Here is a 15775-nt window from a genome sequence, read left to right on the forward strand (position 1 = left end):
TTCCAAGCACCTTATATTCTATAGAAGACCCTTTCCAGGGTCTCACATTCTATCTTCTTATATTCCATAGAAGACCATTCCTAGGGTTTTGTATTGCATAGAAGACCATTCCCTGTTTCTTGTATACTACAGAAGACCCTTCGAAAGGTCCTATATTATATGGAAGACCCTTACAAAGGTCTTATATTCTATAGAACATCCTTCCGAGTGTCTTATATTCTATCGAATACTAGAGTTGGGCAATCTCGTTCGATTTAACGATCCGGATCACTGACCTCGTTCAAAGACGAATGAGTAACATCATAAAAACCAACGTGTGAAATTAAGTATACGCAGTTTTGTCAAAGAAATTACCGGTGTCCGTTGAACGAGATAGTGATCCGGATCGTTCAGTTGAACGATATTGCCCAACTCTATCGAATACCCTTCCGAGGGTCTTATATTCTATGGAAAACTCTCCCGAGGGTCTTATATTCCATAGAAGACCCTTCCATGGGTCTTATATTTTATAGAAGTCCCTTCCAAGGAGTCTTATATTATATAGAACACCCTTCCATAGGTCTTATATCCTATAGAAGACACTTTCCAGAGCCTTATATTCTACAGAAGACCATTCCAAAGGCATTAAATTCTACAGAAGACCTTTTCGAGGGTATTATACACCAAAGAAGGTCCTTCCAAGGGTCTTATATTCTATAGAATAACCTTCCAAGGGTCTTACATTCTATCGAAGACCCTTCCAAGCATCTTATATTCTATAGAAGACCCTTTCCAGGGTCTTACATTCTATCGTCTTCTATTGCATAGAACATCCTTCAAAGGGTCTTATATTCTATTGAAGACCCTTCCGAAGGTCTTAAATTTTATAGAAAATCCTTCCAAGGGTCTTATATTCATAAGATTCCAGGGTTCTTATATTCTATCGAAGGTCCTTCCAAATGCCTTTTATTCTATCGAAGAACCTTTCAAGGATTTTTTATTCTATCTAAGGCCCTTTCCGGGGTCTTATATTTTATAGAAGACCCTTCCAAGGGTCTTATATTTTAGAGAAGACCCTTCCATGGTCCTATAGATTCTATAGAAGACCCTTCCATAGGTCTTATATTTTAGAGAAGACCCTTCCATGGGTCCTATAGATTCTATAGAAGACCCTTCCACAGGTCTTATACTTTAGAGAAGACCCTTCCAATGGGTCTTATATCCAATATAAGACCCTTCCAAATGTCTTATTTTCTATAGAAGACTCTTCCTATGTCCTTATATTCCATAAAGGACCCTTCCTAGGGTTTTATATTCCGTAGAAGACCATTCCCTGGGTCTTGTATACTACAGAAGACCCTTCCAAAGGTCCTATATTATATGGAAGACCCTTACAAAGGTCTTATATTCTATAGAACATCCTTCCAAGGGTCTTATATTCTATAGAACATCCTTCTATGGGTTTTACTCTCTACAGCTTTTTCAGATGTAATTCGAAACATTTTAGTAGTAATTCGTAACATTTCATTTGTAATTCGAGAATTCTATTTGTAATTCGTAACATTCCATTTGTAATTCGAATTATTCCATTTGAAATTCGAATTATTCCATTTGTAATTCGTATTATTTCATTTGTAATTCGAATTATTCTATTTGTAATTCAAATTATTTTATTTGAAATTACAACTGGAATTTCAAATGGAATAATTCGAATTACAAATGGAATAGTTCGAATTACAAATGGAATAGTTCGAATTACATATGGAATAATTCAAATTTCAAATAGAAAAATTCGAATTACAAATGGAATATTTCGAATTACAAAATGGAAAAATTCGAATTACAAATGGAATTCTCGAATTAGAAATGAAATGTTACGAATTACAAATAGAATTCTCGAATTACAATTAAAATAATTCGAATTACATCTGAAAAAGGTGTAGAAGCCCCTTCAAAGGGTCTTATATTTTATAGAAGATTCTTCAAAGGGTCTTAAAATCTATCGAAGACCCTTCCATTGGTCTTATAGTATATAGAAGTCCCTTCCAAGGGGTCTTATATTCTATAGAAGACCCTTCCATTTGTCTTATATTATATAGAAGTCCTTTCCAAGTGGTCTTATATTATATATAAAAGACCCTTCCAAAGGTCTTATATCCTATAGAAGACACTTACCAGGGTCTTACATTCTATCGTCTTATATTGCATAGAAGATCCTTTAATTGAACACCATTCCGAAGGTCCTAAATTCTACAGAAGATCCTTCCAAGGGTCTTATACTCATAAGAAGACCCTTCCAGGGTTCTTATGTTCAATCTAAGACCCTTAAAAAGGCCTTTTGTTCTATCGAAGAATATTTCAAGGATTTATTCATTCAATCTAAGGCCTTCCAGGGGTCTTATATTTCATAGAAGACCCTTCCAAGGGTCTTATACTCTACAGAAGGCCCTTCCAAGGTTCTTATACCCATAGAAGACACTTTCAAGGGTCTTATATTCGAAATAACACTCTTTCCACTGGGCGTCTGTAGATAAAAGACCTACTATCGATCCTCAGAATCTTAGAATGAAAGCGTCTATCGATAGAAGAGTACCTACGGATCTTATATAGACAGATAACTTCATATCGGTCCTCTATAGATAATACCTCCCATTAGCCTGTGGATAGAAGACTTGCTATCAGTACTATATTTATAGAAGACTTCATACCGATCCTTGTGAGGGTCCTCTATAAATAAAAGAGCTCCTATCCTAGAAGACCGCTATGCGAAGTGAACTTCTCCCATGTGTCTTCTATAGATAGAAGGCAGAAGACCTCCAATCGGTCCTCTACAGAGAGAAGACCATTTATGGGAATTCAATAGACAGAAGTCGTCCTATTGCCTGTCTATGGACAGAAAACCTCCTTTGGGTCTTCTATGTACAGAAGACCTCCTATCGGTCCACCTAACCTCATGTGGCTCTTCTATGGGTAGAAGATTTTCAATGGGTCTTCTATTGACAAAAGACTTCCACTATTGGTCCAACAAAGATGTAAGGTCCACCTTCATTTCTTCTATAGGTAAAATACTTCCCTCTGGAAGACCACATATGTGTCTTATATTGGCTGAAGACCTCCTATAGCTCTTTTATGGTAGGTTGTCTTCTATGGATGGAATACCGCTCATTGGTCTTCTATTGATAGAAGGTCTTTGTGGGTCTTTTATGAACAGATCATCTTGTATGGGTCATTTATCGTCTTTCTATATATATACATATATAAGACCTCCTACCGATCCTGTAAAGATATGTATTCTATAGTATAGAGACCTCCCACAGGTCTTCTACTTCTACAATAAAAGACTACATATGCGTCTTCTATAGACTAAAAACCTCGTATGACACTTTTTTGGATAGAAGACATCTTATGGGTCTTCTGTGGATGGAAGACATCCTATGAGTCTTATATTTATAGAAGACCTTCAATCAGTCTTCTGAAGATGGAAGGTTGACTTGTAGGTCTTCTAGCAGACAACTTTCCACCGATCCTCTACAGAGAAAATATCACTTTCTTTATTGATAGAAGATCTCCAGTTGAATAGAAGCCCTCATATCGGTTCTTTTATAGAAAGAAGATCTCCTATCTGTCTTTTAAAAATAGAAGACTTTCTATGGGTCATATTTGGAGACAAAACCTCCTAATCGAATTCTATATATAGAATGGCTCCTAAAGGGGTTTCTTTGATCTCCAATCATTCTTCTGAAGGTAGTATACCTAAGGTCCATTCTATCTTATACATATGTATATAGTTATATAAAAAATATCAATTTTCCGGATTCTTTACTGCATGTCGTTTGCCCCCAATAACCCAATTCCAAAGCACTGTGTAGCATATTTATTTGCTAAGTGATAAACAACAACATAAAAAATCAAATCAACAACACACAACCGAGTTAGGTGGTTTTGGCAGCAACAGAAGTCAAGAGTCTGCAACAGTAAATAGCACGTGGGCGTATGAAAATGTGTGTGTTGCTCTGAGAAACTGCAACTCAGGTGAGAGAAATTTGTATCCAAAGAGGCTGTTGAAGATACTCAGAGACCAACAGAAATACAATGGAGCAACAAGTGTGCTCCAAAGAGCCAACTCTTGGACCAAGAGCTAAACAAAAGGGGCTCTGTTATTGTCAATACTTGGAGCCATTGGAGGGAGCAGCAACAACCACATGTTGTTTGCGATCTCATGTTGTTATCCCCACTCACATATACTCTCTCGCACTCAAGAAGAAATAACTGTGACTGTTACATTTGATGTTTGCCAACTGCTGTTGTTCGTTGCTGTTCGTTCGTGTGTTTCGGGCACCTACCTTATTTCGCTAGGCCCTGAGTGCTGCTGTTACACCGTGTGTATGTCTGAGAGTGTAGTGGTGTGTTATGTGTTCTTTTCGTTGGTTAGTTGATGTTGCTCTGTTTTGATTATTTGGCCGTAGAGCAAATCGTCAGTCAACGTTTGCACCTTGACCAAAGCAGTCCGGGTTCTGGTGGTGTCGTAAAAGAAGAAAAAATAGAAAAAATAAACGATTCTGGAAATTTGAAAATCGAAGTAAATCAAAGAGTTATTAAAACACTTATTTTCTTGCTCGTACGTGTGTTTATGGCTTCTAAAGACTGTGATTTGTAGAAAAAAACAGAACAAATTGACATTTATAAATTGTATTTAATTACAACAATATTGTTGCAACACAACCAAACTGCAATGTCATCAATCAAATGAGAAGTGTATGAGTGACCACCCAAAATGTGACATCCCAGAAATTCTGTTGTGATAGCTATCATCAAAAGTCTATTTCATAGTACTTGGATGTCGTGTGACAATTTGAACAAATGCCTTCCTGGCGATTTGGGTTAGACGACTCCTTATGTGGTTGTTGTTTTTATGTGTGTTTTTTATTTGCATGTGATGAGTGATGTTGCAGTTGTCGCTAGTGTTGTGTGTGCGCCTCTTTAAAGTGCGTGAGTTTGGTGGGGTTGCCTTCTGGTTTTTAATGGCCCCCAACTCATCACAAGTGTCAAATGAAGAACAACAAAAACATAAAAGGTGCGTGCTTGCCATGCCGTTGCTGCTGCTGCCTCTTCTGGCCATTGACTAATGGAATATTATTTTAATTTTTATTGCTCTTTTAACGGATGGCTGGTGTTTGGATGGTTGCCGGTCAGATAGGCAGACAGTTGAGCGTCTAAAGATTTCACAAATCACTTTTGGCACTTTAAATAGGATCATCAGCATTAACATCAGCATCAGCTCTCATCGCATGGCAAGTATGCGACACAAAGAGTGGGTTGGTTGGTTTGGTTGCTCATCTCCCTCTGTCCAGTCATTTGAAGTTCTGGTTCCGGCATTGAATCACGCGTGATTTGTGTGTGATATTTCTTCGATTCGAATAAAATAAATTTCCAACGATATTTTATGTTGTAAAATTGCGAAATTACAAGAAAAATTGTGAAAAATTGGATAATAACAAAAACAAGAAAAACTGATGTCAATGCCAATTAATAAAAATATCAGCGGCCGGGCCAATCTATACAAATTTAAAATAAACCAATAAGCCATGCAAAACATTTAATGTTGGTATCTGTGTGTGTGAAATTTGTGCAATAAAATCCAAAATAAAAATGGAAATAAAAATAAAATCACAAAATCAAAAAAACGTTCTATAAAATATACACTTCGTGTGATTTTTAACGGTTTTATGTTTTCGTATTTTTTTAGCAGAGTTGTTCACAGTTAATGACAATTGCATTGCGTGTGTGGAAGGCATTTTTTTAAGAAGCAGAAGAAGTGTTAAAGAAAAAATACATTTAATAAAAAACCTCTTCAAATTAAAAGAACGCCACAATCGAAGGACATTCACAGTTAAAAACAACAACAGCAGCAGCAACAACAACAAATGTTGTCGTCAATTTACGAACTTGTCATTTAAAAAGGGTAAGTCGGCCAGCATGCATGCAAAACTTGTATTAAAATATGATTTCTTCTTGATTAAATTCCATGGAAAAAATGAAAAGTGATTTTTGATGTTTGTTATGGAAGAATGTGTGTTGAAGGCAAGATATTGGAGGGTAAGGGTTTGAAGAACAATTTACGAATATTTTGAATTCATGTGATATTTTATGTTTATTGGAGATCAAAAACATTATCACGAAATTATTTCTCTAAGGTTTTATGCACATACAAAATCTTGTGAGGATTTGAGTAAATTTAGAAGTGAAAACTGCAAAGTATTGCTTCTAATACATGGAGAACTCTAGAGTGATTTATTCTATGGTACGAATTCGAGGTCGTAAGAATTGGTGTAATTAAGTGTTTGAGCCTTGTTTTATAAAAGTTTATTCAGCGGCTTTGCAAATATTAGCATTTTTGTATAAATTGCTCATTGGGAAATTGTTGAATTTTTGCATGTGGTAAAAACCAAAAATGAATCCGAGTTTCACCCTTACAAAATTCGGAAACTATTAACATATTCTATATAGTATGACTGTAATTCTTGAAAATGAAGTGTTTTAGGAGGGATCCCATTAATGTCGACCATTAAAATTCATTTTCGTGGAAGCTGTGTTGGCATCAATGTAGAAAAATTGGTTGAAGCCAACAAGAATTTTTTATGTTCCCTTCCGATTTATGGCTTAACCTTGCAGTTTATAGACCTATGTCCAAAGAAAGACTCAAATAATACTCCAGGGCTATATGATACTATCGTATGATTTTTCGATATATCCACTGCATCCACCTAAAATTTATGCTGACATTTTGAAGCCGCAATTTCGGGGTTATTTGAATGCTTTTAATAATCCGGAAGCGCAACAAGATAATATTCAGAATTCTTAACAGGATTGTAGAACTCGTGATTTTACATCGTATAATGTATATCTCATGAGTGTGCTCAATACAACATCCTAGTAATTGGAGTCTAAAGACCAAAATTTGATGTCTTTTTAATTTTTACATATTTTGAATGATTGTAATTTCAATATTACTCTTAATTTCCTATCCTTATAAGTTATCACAGTAAGCAACTAAGCTTTCACGATGGTAAACCATAATTATTGATCAAGTTGTAGCAGTACACATTAATTATTGTATGGGATTTTAGCAAAATAGTTGGAGAACTCCCAAATATTTATACCCTACCCTATACACATAATGGTCGTAGACCCATACTTATATATACCAAAATGAATGTCTCGACAAGCTGAGTCGATCTGGCTATGTGTGTCCGTCCGTCCGTCTGTCCATCTAAACCTTGTAATCACGCTACAGGTCACAATTTTGATCGGATCGTCACGAAATTTTGGATATTGGTAGGCCCGGAGGGGAAGAAGCCCATTGATTTTGGTGATGGTCGGATAATATTAAGGGACCGGAATGGGCAAAAAACTTATTTGGATAAAAAGACAACGTTTTTTTCCAACGCGAATATCACAGCTTCTATAAGGGGTATACCAAAAGCAAAACCTGACTGAGAAAGTAGAAAATCTTTAAAATTATGCAATTGGCGTAGGTGATAAAATAATAGAGATATCGCAATAGTCGGTTATACATCCCTTTCTTCCACTTTTTCTGAAATCACACTTTCTTCTTCTTTATATGCCTATTCGATTTTCGAATGTTGGCGACCAAAATGCAAATATAAGTATAATATTACAATAGTTTGAATTATTAAATATTGTTTATAATATCGGCAAAAGTCTCTCTGTTTCTAGCTTCGCTTAGCAGGTTTATGACCTCACGTATGCCGGTCCATTCTTGGATGTTGTTGATCCACAGAAGTTGTTTCCTCCCTCTTGTCGGCCTTTGTATTTTTGATTTCTCATAACGTGTCCCAAGTATGATGTTTTTCGTCTCTTTATGTTATTCAACAGCTCTTTTTTTCTGTGTAATCTTCTGAGAACTTCATTATTTGATATGAAGTGTGTCCACGATATTTTTAGGATGCGTCGATATGTCCACATCTCAAAGGCTTCGAGTTTTTTCATATCTACGGATTTTAAGGTCCATGTTTCCACGCCATATAATAGGACAGACCATACATATATTTTAATATATCTTATTTTAGTTTTTAAGTTTACATTATGGCATGTAAAGACATTTTTATATTTAAAGAATGTGTCTCTAGCCATTTCAATCCTGCAGGCTATTTCTTTAGAAATGTCCCATTCGTTGTTGATTATAACTCCCAGATATTTAAAGCTTTGGACTCTTTCCACATTTATTTCATTAATTTTTAATGGGGCCGCATTAGTATATGTATGGCGTTTACTGATGACCATGTATTTCGTTTTGTTGATATTAATTTTAAGACCGTATTTTTCGCTGCAAGTGGTCAGCCTGTTGACGAGTTCTTGAAGTCCTGACATATTATCAGCTATAAGAGTGGTGTCATCGGCATACCTTATGTTGTTAATGAACGTTCCATTTACATATATTCCTTTCCGGATATCATTTATTGATTCTTTGAATATTCGTTCAGCGTATATATTGAAAAGTAGAGGGGACAGGACACAACCTTGTCTAACAAATCACACTACAGGTCGGAATTTTGATCGGATCATCACGAAATTTTCTCACAGAGATAGAAGTATATTGATGTTGGTGATGTCGATAGTAGTCAAATATAAAATTAAATATTAATTATTTTGGTTCAGTTCACCTTAAGTCATTTGGTATAAAAGCCAGATAGGTGAAAACTTTCGTATCTCCCTAAAAGAAATGTTTTCGAGTGAAAAGATTATGCACAGATGTAGTGGTGTAGGGTATCACATAGTCGGCCTCGTACTGACTATAGCTTTTTCTCACTTGTTTCATTATTTGTTAATTTTCCGCGAAAGTAATAATAAATTTAATAAATATTTAAACGTCTACGAATAGAATTTGAAAACAAATATTTTACGTATGCAAAATGAATCAATAAATTTGAACTAAAACATTTCCCTTCGACCGAAATTAGACCACAATCGTAGCAAATAAGGACTAGATATTTGCATAAATCGAATATATGGAAAATATATAGTAATAATTTGACCTCAATTGGATCAAAAATAGGGGGTTAATAAAATTCCGCTATATATTGAGGAGAATACGACCGAAGGTAGGGTTGTTGTAAACATCTATTAAAATCACTATTTGCTTAAAAATCTGTTTGTCTTCAAGATCTGAAAATATTTTCGATCTTTTCCAGTAGTTTGTTGTAAACTTCTGTAATGATAAAGTAAGTCACTTACATTTATATGGGAGAAGTTTCCAAATGTTCATTCTGAGATATTGGACGGAATTTTAAAATGTGTTCATCAAATTTTCGTGTTCACTTTATTCCACATAACTACTCCATCCCAAGAGGCGGTTAATTACACTGTGATACAAAAGTGGACAAAATTTTTTTGCAGGATTTCTGATGCACAAATTCGGTTTTGTGGGAGTCCATAGAAGACGAAAATAACTTTGGTTTCTTTGGGTCACTTCGGTTTTTGATTTTATAACGGTAAATGTAGTGAAAAATGGGCTTTCTTGGATTTTCAAATTTAAACGGACATTACTTCTTTTTTCCACAACCGATTTGCACACACTATCTTTCATTATAAAGGGGAGAGTAATGCCTTTCGAACAAGCCATAGATTTTTAAAATCGGTTAACAAATGGCTAAGTAATAGTGGTTTAAGTGTGACAAAAACTCATTAAAAACAGTAAAATGTTTTTCCTTGTGCTCTAGGCTTCGCAAATGACACCTAACAGTACAATTATTTATTGTTAACAAGTAGGAAATTTAGTTGGCTTTCCAAAATGGGAAAAACCAACGAAATCGGTTGAAAAATGAATGCGTTATGGCATTTTTTGTGTTTCAACTTTTTGGTTTTTTTTTCATATTTTCCTTTAAAAAAGATGGGTATCTTAGCATGTATGATTCTAATTGTGATTATCCTGCTTAACAATTACGCACAAGGTATCAATGTTTTATAAAGGAAAATAAGAAAAAAAACCAAAAAGTTGAAACACAAAAAATGCCATAACGCATTCATTTTTCAACGGATTTTGTTGGTTTTTCCCATTTTGGAAAGCCAACTAAATTTCCTACTTGATAACTGTAAATAATTGTACTGTTAGGTGTCATTTACGCAGCCTAGAGCACAAGGAGAACCATTTTACTGTTTTTTAATGCGTTTTTGTCACACTTAAACCACTATTACATAGCCATTTGTTAACCGATTTTAAAAATCTATGGCTTGTTCGAAACGCATTACTCTCCCCTTTATAATGAAAGATAGTGTGTGCAAATCGGTTGTATAAAGAAGAAGTAATGTCCGTTTAAAGTTGAAAATCCAAGAAAGCCCATTTTTCACTACATTTACCGTTATAAAATGAAAAACCGAAGTGACCCAAAGAAACCAAAGGTATTTTCGTCTTCTGTGGACTCCCACAAAACCGAATTTATGCATTAGAACCCCTGCAAATTTTCACTGTAGCACAGTGTTATTATTCTTTTACTATATACATCTAAAGACAAATATGATATGTATTTTGTATAAAAAAATATATTCCACGAAAGGAAGAGTTGTTTCATATCAACCGATTATATATTTAACTCAATGATATGGAAGCTCAATTTTATTGTCAGGTCCTAACCACGAGTCTAAGGACTTGAAGAGAAACTTTACATGGTTGAAATTAAGTCAAGCGGGTTGCTAAACGTTTTTCTTGAGAGACTTCCCATTGGAATATAATGATGAACTCACTCTATTATCCACAGCTCGATGACAAGAAGAAATCATACTTATTGCTTTATTCCGAGGATACAATTGACACTAAGTTTTCCGATGATGGCCTTCACCATAGTTTTTTCATTATAAGTTTAGGTTTCAATTTTCGCATGCATTCTTATCCGTGATTTTTAATTTTTTTCAATGGTGACTGTTACCGTTGGTAAACTCTGAGATGATATCGATATACTCATGTGTAATTATACACTCAGCCTTTAGGCTAACGAGGGGATATGCACTTTGATACGATCAAAAATGTGCCTCATCGAAATAGTGGTTTTATACCCTAAAATATGTTTGGACAAAATCCGTTCAAGACTGTCTGTCTGTCTAGCTGGCTGATGCGCACGATAACTCTCGAACCATCGGATTCATTAAAAAATTTTGCATTTGTAATATTTTGTCCAAAGTGAGTTTAAATTAGAAGATGGGCCACATATGTTCACCCCTTCGGGTACCTACCCCACAAACGTTCAACATTTTTCGGTAAAATGGTGGCCACGAAGGGATTAAGCGATTTGGACCATACTTTGCATATCTTAATATTTCCAACCGACATAGATCCCACAAAAAACTTCGGAAAAGTGCAGTTTAAGATCTCCTCTCCCATCGCTTTGGTTTTTTTCCAACATATTGCCCTAGAAGCACTTATTACGAAGGTACAAGTTTTTTTCAGGAGCAAGAAAATGAGGAATGACCCGAATGATTTAAAAAACTTCTAAGGCCACCGTATGTAGTGACAGGTGTGCACGACAACTCTTGAATGGATACTGCGTTAGTCCAAATTTTGCATATTTTAAAATTGTCCTTCCAAATTTAGATAATATTCGAAGAAAGTGTTTGTTGGTCCACCCTTTCGGTATCTACTTCACAACAGTTCAAAATTATTGTCAAAAATAGTACTCGTTATATGTATATCTTAAACAGAACAACCGATTTGGTCCAAAGATTGGAATTGATAATATTTTGGCCAAACTTAGATTATACTTAAAAATGGGACATATTGGTCCACTTTTTAGGGTTCCATCCTCACAAAAGTTCAACATTTTTGTTAAAGTGCCTTTTTAAGTCTGTCCGAGGATCCTTTGGAAAATTTTGCCGAAGGTCCTGCTTGTGGTCCTATTTTTCGGTCCAACAGAAATGGCTAAATAACTTCTAAAATGAAATCCACTACAGGTACCTTTTCCGCAACACCTTTGAGCTTTAATCCAAATCCATTTTTATCGGAAAGTCAATATGTCAAAAAGGGCCATATGTCAAAAAACCCTGAATACATAATTTTGGTTTTGGTTTCCTAGCCGATATTCGACCTATCCAAAGATGAAAGTTTCAATTCACACAGGCAGAGGGTATGTATATCTCTGTCGGGAAAACCGGCAGCCTAGAAACCTATGTATAAGCATAGGCTTGACTCTGGGTTGGCAGCCGCTGACCGAAACACTATGGTTCCGAGTCAATCCGGGGTTGAACTCGATCTTGTGACATTATTGGTTGACGGACTCTCGTTCTTATGAATATAGAGATGTAGAAATTTCTATGCTGCTAACTGTCATGTTTATTTGGAACAGCCAAGCTTAGGTCTCTAGTAGGATGTATAAATGTGGAGGCTCTTTTCCATTGGTTGTGCCACAAAAATTTCACAGGTCTTTACGAGTGCACTTTCACACATAAATATTTTGCTGTTCGCCAGCTACGAAGCGAATGAGGGAGACAGTGAGAAAGGTATCATCACGTAATTGTTGTTATTAGATGAGCAAAGTACTCTCTTTCACTCATTGTAATAATTGTGTTACATTCTCCCTATTCACTGATCGTTCCTAACTTAATACGCACTGGCCAAGCAGTCTGGTAGTAGTGTCGAAGTCTGACCTCATTCACCATACCAAGAGGAAAATGAAAGCTCTGTGGAGAACAACCACTCTCTTCGTGTTCATCGTTGGTCTAGGAGCTCTCTAATTAACCCGAAAAGAAAAATGCATTGGCGACTTAATATGAAACTTTGTCCTTGCAAGTCAATCAAGTGCTTGACAGTAAATCTCTATTCCAGGAGTCACATACCCAATGGTAGGATTTTTTCTACATAGAGTTATATTTTATTTCGGAAGATCGAGAGCTTATAAAGCTTAGGCGTGGGTAACATTTTCTGTTTTTTTGGCGCGACTTTAGCATCATACCCGAGTTTTGTATCCGTTGAAAGCCGGTACCCTAGTATCCCGCTGGTAAGAAAGGATCGTAATCGAAGCTAAAGTTAGAGAGGAAAAGTTTTTTTGGGTAAATATTCATCATTGTATAGCTCAGTGGCTCTTAACCAAAATTGCTCTTACCTTGCAAAAGCATAATATTCGATGCAATAAATGATAACAAAATACTCCCAAGCATTTTGTGTTCGTACGTACACTGGTGATGCTGCTTTTGGAATTCTGACACTACTCTAGTATAAAACCCGAAAGTCGGTTTTCGCTATTTTGAATATTAGCGTATGCTCAATAGATTGAAAAACATTGCTTATACGCCTAAAGGCAAAAGCTTTTAACGACTTTTTATATCCTCCACCATAAGTAGGGTATAATTAAATTTGTCATTCCGTTTGTAACACATCGAAATATTCGTCAGAGGCCCTATAAAATATATATATTATTGATCAGCATAAAATTCTATGTCAATTTAACCATGTCCGTCTGTCTGTTCAAATCAAGATACAGCTCGCAATTTTAAAGATAGAGATATTTGGTACAGAAGTTTTTATTACTTGCATGATGGTTGGTATTGAAAATGGGATATATCGGGGCAGGTTTTAATATAGCCCCCATAGAACGGTACCTCTCGATTTTCGGTATTTTTAAGGTTTTAGCTTCATTATCCTACCAAAATGGCTGAAATTTTGTACGTAGTCTTCTATAGGGTTAAAAAACTTTCCCCCAGAATTTTGTCGGTATCGGTCTACACCTTCATGTAGCCCCCATAGAACGGTATCTCCAGATTTTCGGTATTTTTAAGGTTTCACAACGAAATGGCTAAAATTTGGTACTTAGTCTACGTTGGTGGTATAAAACTTTCCCCCAGAACTTTGTCGGTATCGGTCCATGCCTTCATATAGCCCCCATAGAACGGTACCTCCCGATTTTCGATATTTTGAACGTTGTGGCCTCAACCGAAATGGCTGAAACTTGGTATTTAGACTTCGTTGGGGGTGCTCAAACTTTTCCGTTAAATTTGTCGTTATAGGTCCACGCCTTCATATAGCCTCCATGGAAAGGTACCTCCCGATTTTCCGTATTTTGAAGGTTGTGGATTCAATATTCCACCAAAATGGCTGAAATTTGGTATTTACTCTTCAATGTGATATAAAACTGTTCGCCAGAAATTTGTCTGTACGGGTCCACGCTTTCATATTTCCCCATTTCCGACTAAAAGAAGTCGGTATAAGTCCACGTTTCGATATAGCCCCCTTACAGCGGTACCTCCCGATTTTCGTAGTACTGAAGATTGTGACGTCAATATCCCACCGAAATGGCTGAAATTCGTTATTTAGTCTTCCAAGAGTTATAAAGTATTCCAGAAGAATATTATCAGTATAGGTCCAAGTTTTCCTATATCCCCATAGAAGCGTACATCTTGATTTTTGGTATTTTTTAAGTTTTAACCACATTCTCTTACGAAATATAGGAAATTTGGTATTTAGTCCTCTTTGAGTCTAAAAGCTCTGCGTCAGAAATTTGTCGGTATCGATCGACGTTTTGAAATAGCCCCATAGAACGGTGCCCCACATTGTTTTACCGAAATTGCCGAAATTTAGTATTAAGTCTTCTTCATACACGAAAGGAAACTAATTATTCCATTTTACTTCAATACAACTTGTGGTGGAGGGTATAACAAGTTCGGCCCGGCCGAGCTTAACGCCGTTCTTACTTGTTTAACAAACACTTCTTCAATTTCTTAATAATGCGAAGTATACGAAATATACTGCCGCGAAATATACTGCTATACTAAACCATGGCCTTGTAAAAATCATGACTTTATTCACGTAAAAAGTTGTAGTCCGGAATCATTTACACTTATGATCCAACTATTCCTTTGGCATCAAACATTTAGGCCTCATTATCCGGACCAAGCATATTTTAAATATTTGTTTTAGTGTTCAGTTTAGAAAATATTTCTGACACCTTACAACTTTTTCATTGTCCCATATTAAACAAATGTTAATAACATCAATATCCAAAGAATTCTCTTAATTAAAGAAATTGCATTTTATAGCCACTTTCGAAATAAAAACCGGAGACAGGTCATGGAGTTATATATAATAAGGATGCAAACGTATTTCCTATACCAAATTGAGTATATTACAAATTTTTCGTGAAATATGTTTGTTTTTCTAAAATTCTAATTAATATCTTGCATATCCGCTATCTTTTCTATGCCCCTCATCTCCTATTATTCATGGCCATACCAACAACTCCTGCCCCACCCACAAATATTTGGTAATGAAGTTCAAATTTATAGCCACCTATATGAATTATTACCTTTATAATTTGAAAAAAAAAAATTCTGGGTGAGCTTTACATTCAACCAAAAAAATATCGACACTAATTTATACACATTAAATTAACTGGATCACTTCGTTTCCAGACCAACCATCAATGAATGGCCTTTATTCAAATCTTTTTTGTTAACCTTTACCCAGATACAACAACAACCAAATATAAATTAAGTTATAAATGTAATCTTGAATCAGGCGTTATTCTATAGAAAATATTTTTTAATTATACATTGATCTGGTGGTAAGCTTTTCCAAGTGATTGGGGGGCTCAACTTAAGTAGGTAATAGTGAGTGGAACCTCCTCTTGTTGTTTTGCTTGGATTTATTTTCATTCGAAAAAGCAACACCATACAAACATGATCGATTTCAATATCAAATACGCCCTCTTGTTTATATAACTTTCCTTAGCGGTGGTGGCAGCAGCAGCGGCAGCCTGCCACAACAAATACGCCGTATTCAAATTAATTAATGGCC

General features: G+C 35.6%; 1 protein-coding gene across 10 annotated transcripts in view; it reads left to right on the plus strand.

Moving 5' to 3' along the window:
* The first annotated feature begins 4424 nt into the window (after positions 1-4424).
* The window catches only part of LOC141393587 (cartilage oligomeric matrix protein-like), a 92050-nt gene continuing 80699 nt past the window's right edge, over positions 4425-15775 (plus strand). For 2 of the 10 annotated variants that reach the window (XM_073966762.1, XM_073966767.1), the window contains exons 1-2: positions 4437-4558; positions 5729-5941. The gene's annotated coding sequence lies outside the window, so the exon portion shown is untranslated. Of the gene's footprint in view, positions 4735-5725; positions 5942-15775 lie in introns of all 10 variants that reach the window. The other 8 variants (XM_073966760.1, XM_073966765.1, XM_073966764.1 and 5 more) reach the window with 7 other exon arrangements.

The sequence above is a fragment of the Musca autumnalis genome, unplaced genomic scaffold, assembly GCF_047663935.1.
Source record: "Musca autumnalis isolate F117 unplaced genomic scaffold, ASM4766393v1 scaffold_2, whole genome shotgun sequence".
Lineage (NCBI taxonomy): Eukaryota > Metazoa > Arthropoda > Insecta > Diptera > Muscidae > Musca > Musca autumnalis.